Genomic DNA, 4,975 nt, shown 5'->3' with positions numbered 1-4,975 from the left:
ATTTCACAACAACAATAATGCATACTTCAACATGGACAAAATACAACTGTATAAACTTACATTTCACAACAAGTCTAATATATACAATTTTGTTTCACAACAAATAGATTTTTAAATCATTCAAATTTATATTTACAAAACAGTTTGTCCCTAAGGATTACGATCCACTTATTTATGCTTGGGTCATACACTTCGACACTTGATAAGCAATCACCGTAGGAATCAATTCCACCTACAACATATATATAACCATCAAGCTCGGCACAGGCAAAGTCACAACGAAAAATATTCATCTTGACCATTGTGCTCCATCTATAAAACAGAAAAACTTTCTTAGATTAATATTTGTGGACAGATATTATGCAGTGGAGCAGTATTGAATGAATCAATTAATTAATCATGATAAACAAAGTGTCTAGACAGACACCACAATCAATCATAAAAATGACAGAATTAGGCAACAAGATGAAATCATGGTTCATTGGAGGTCAATGCATAAAACATAATAATTACTTCAATACAGATAAGTGGCTCAATAACTAATACATCGTCCTTGAGATGATGTATTTTCAACTTCATTAGAGGAATTGGATGTAGAGAAGGCAAAAAAAAAAGTTGGCCAATAGTCTCAACAGTACTACATTCTTTTACATGTCTGAACATTATCATGTGTTAGACCGAGCTATTTGGGATAATTATATGGTTCTTGTCTCTACAATAAACACTACTCAAGGCTATATCACAATGCAAAGCATGTTAATTGTTTGGTTCCTGATGTATCCATGAAAGTTGTTTGGTTCCATATGTTTTTTAGTCATCCAACATATGACTCTTTTTATTTACTTATTCCAGAAACAAAAACAGCTTTTGAATAGTGTTTTAAATGAAATATAATAAATAGAAATAGAAGATTATTGCCAATTTACTTTGTGCAAGGAGAACGTAACTTACGTGAAAGGGAGAAGGATCTTAATTTTCCACATTAAAGCCCCCCTTTCTTTTTCATCCATGAACCTTTCTAACAAGATAGCAGATATTATATCATTCAATATAAGTACAAAATTACTAGCTATTAAATAGTTAGCAAAAAAATTACTTTACAACTCATGGAGTTCCTTTCATTTTCCATAAACACGGACAAAATCTTATTAGCAGCAACATGAAAAACAAACTTCTAGTCCCATAGTTCAAGCTCAAAAAAAAAGGAAGAAGAATGTTATAGCAGAGTTCCATCTACCCAAGGAAGTTCATGATCACCAGGTGGAGCACCAAGTTGTAGAGAACAAAATCAGCAAACGCTCGTTCAGGTGGAAGATCCTGAAATTATTTTTTTATTGAAATTATTTAGAAGAAGAGGAGTCTCACTGGCGAGGATCGAGACGGGGGACGAGGAGTGCGGAGGAGGAAGAAGAGGAGTGCGACAACGGCGATCGGGACGGGGAGCGACGGCGGCGACGAGTTTGTAGCAACGCATGGTGCCTTCAGACACTATCCGAAGGCACCGCCTTTAGGCACATGAAGGAGAGGGCGCGAGGGCAGCAGGGAACCGAAGCGGATGAGCGACGGGGGAGGAGAGGAGATCAGTGAAGGAGAGGCGCGAGGGCGGCAAGGAACCGAAGCGGATGAGTCGTTCGATGTAATTCCTCTATGAGGAGTGCTGGAGAGGAGTGTTTGGTGATGGTTGAAAGGGGAAGTGAGGCATCGCCTTTCGGCACATGGAGGAGAGGGGTCGGCTGGCGGCGGTGTGCTTCGATGACCTCGCTGGCGGCGGAAGCGATGGCGGAGGCGTCACATGGAGGAGAGGGCGCGACTGCAGTGGGCGAGGGCGGCGATGGGATGCCGCGCGATTTTGAGGTTTGCCCGCGCGATTTGGGAGAGGCGGGATTTTGTAGGATTTTGCTTCGTTTCGGCCACGGTGGAAGATGAACAGTGAAACTCCTTGCCACGTCGGCTATATATATATATATATATATATATATATATATATATATATATATATATACGTGAGTATAAAATACTCAGTGGATATTAGAATGGAAGTGCACAATATATATATATATATATATATTGTGCACTTCCATTCTAATATCCACTGAGTATTTTATACTCACCACCCAGACCCTGAGGTTTCTTTTATTCTTCTCCAGGTAGCAGATAAGGATGTTGTTTGAAGCTTGGAGGTCTGCCAGACTGCCCCTATCTCACAGTAGGAGGAGTAATGTGGTTTTAGCACTTATGTTCGTATTGTATGGATTTGAATCTTGCACTTATGTTCGTATTGTATGGACTTGGATCTCGTTATAATTCCGCTGTTGCAGTTTCCTATTAGCATAGAATTATGGAGTTTGTCATGGTTTGATCGATTTATACGTTGTGGTTTGCTATTTGTACATGCATGTGATGACTATGTGGTTTGTGGCCGTGTAGGCCTTTATCGTTGTAGTTTAGTAGTTATTTACTCGTATTGTACTAGTGATCGACCATGTGGGCCTTATGTATCAGGGAAAATTGAATTATTACAGGGGAGATGCTGTCAAAATTTTTCAGACGGTCGTCTCACGAGACGTGACAACTTCGATAAGGACTGCTTAATTGATGCAAACTTCGCTCAACGTCATCAATAAGGTATGCGTAGAATATTTACTATTCTGTAAAATTTTAAATTCTTGCCATGTCTTGTACTTACTGTTTCCTATCTATGCATACGTGTGTTGTAATAATTTTTTGTTAATTATTATGTTATTTCCACAACGCATGTTTGCAAAATGTATAAACATACGCATTGCATCGGGACAATCCTAACATTGAGAAGTCGTCCAGACGAGAATTTAGCGTGGAACACCGATAGAGGCGGATTTTAACAAAGCCGCTTGATTGATGTCATTTCCACTGAGGGGCATACGTCAAGTATACGTAGGATAAAATTGTTATTCTAAAATTTTAATTTCTTAGCTATGCATGTACATGTTGTATCTTGCATGTGTGTATTGCGGGTATTGTAATAATTAGATTTTATTATTGTCTTTTCTTTCACTGCGCACATTTTTGAAACGTATAAATACATGTAATGCACTGGGTCGATCCTAACATCAGCCTCCAGGCATCCGAATCTAGATAAGGCATTGTGGAGTCAAAATTGATCCGACAACCTCCACGTCAGTATCCAGGTGCTCGGGAGGGATACAAGCACCTAGAAGATACTGAGTCAGTATCGGAAGCAGATCGACGGGATGATGTGGAAGTGCTTAGAAGTTCTTCCAGGTGCCCGAATCGGCCTTTATAAGTAGTTGCGAGGGGAAACCTTAAAGGCAACTTCATACTCTACTACGACAACTTCCTGCGCACAAACAACCAATCTAGTACGTCGTCATAACGCCGAAGAGCTACATCGACTTCTACGCTACAGCTCTACTTCTGTAGTCGGTAATCTTTTACTTTTGCTTGTGTACTTAATCTCTTAGGATGGTAAAGGCTTACGGTTCCTAACCCATTTTTGTAAGCGAAAAACTCCTTCTCGTAAGAGGGGAGTTTCATAGTGAATTGTCCGTAAAAAACGATCAAGGATCGTGGGTCTTAGAGTAATAATTTATTATTGTGAACCAAATAAATAAAAGCGTAATTATCTTTTATTTTTCACTGCACTTACTATTTCCACACTCTGATTTACGTAAAATTTTTTGAATGAGTGAAAAAGCAATAAAGTACTATTTACCCTCCCCTTCTATCACTCTAACTCGATCCTACATATCTAACATCCAATCTTCGACCTACTAAGATTTCATCATGCCTAATATCTAATCATCATCAACCTGCATTATATCTATAATCCAACTGTCGACCATTGAGACTTTATCATACTTAACATTAAATCCTCAACCTATTGAAACTTCAACATGCCTAACATTTGATCCTCATCAACCTAGTAAGACCTCATCGTTCCTAGCGTCCAACCCTCAACCTATGCATGATCGCACCATCATGGACTTCTTAAATCAAGTGTGAATCCTTGAAGTGATTTAAAATCATGGATGCTCATAACTTCAAAGATAAATTCAAAAGCATTAAGTTTTTGATTGTTGCCATCTTGAGCTTATCTGGGGTAAATTAATTGTATTAATGGAATTTAACTTCTATTAAGAGTTTGTTATTTATAGAGCTTCATCCTAAATCCTAGTGGAGTTTAATTGTTGAAGTGTCTTATCTCAAATGGTAAACATGGAGACATGTGTTGCCTGAGATTCCGAATTCGAGTCATTTTAATAACATGTATTTGTTTATTAGAGGAGTTTAATTGCCTCAAGGTTTGGGGATGTCCCATAGTAGTGGATGGTAAAATAATCAAAGACGAACCTTAACGCGCCTTTAATTAAACGTTGGTAGATGAAAACCTAATTATGGTCGACACTAATTTAGTTATTAAATTTTTATTGACCAAGACTAGATAAGTGTCGACCAATCCTAAACCATTATAATGTTGAATCTCTAACAATTATATTTTGTATCATGATTGACAAGTGTATTTTTTATTTACACTAATGCAAAAAAATGACTATTGAGACTTTAATTAAAAATTATTTTGATGTACCTTTTCTAAGAATTTACATAAAAACATCTTTAGTCATCTCTATCTTACTCATAAACTACGTATATCTATTTAAGATTGTAATTTTTCTAATTTAAATCAATTAAATATTCTGACAATTTAATTGATCATACTCATGCACTTGAATTCAACCTTGTGTTTGAATTTATATTGTTATAAGAATTGAAAATAAAATTATACGAAGTATATTCACCCTTCATAATTGGACTATTATCGTTCTAATTGGTCTCCAATGGGGGGAGGTGAAGGAGTGGTAAATGGAAAGAAACCAAGGGAAAGCATAAAATGGAAGGAATTCACATGCCCCCTGCTCTCCCTCTTTCTAATCAAGCAAAACTAACCTGAGAAAGAAAAGGACACTGTGTATTGGAC

Source organism: Curcuma longa, unplaced genomic scaffold (assembly GCF_044706935.1).
Source record: "Curcuma longa cultivar G26 ecotype Majalengka, Jawa Barat unplaced genomic scaffold, ITB_CL_G26_1.1 contig_21664, whole genome shotgun sequence".
Taxonomy (NCBI): Eukaryota; Viridiplantae; Streptophyta; class Magnoliopsida; order Zingiberales; family Zingiberaceae; genus Curcuma; species Curcuma longa.
This window is presented reverse-complemented; position numbering follows the sequence as displayed.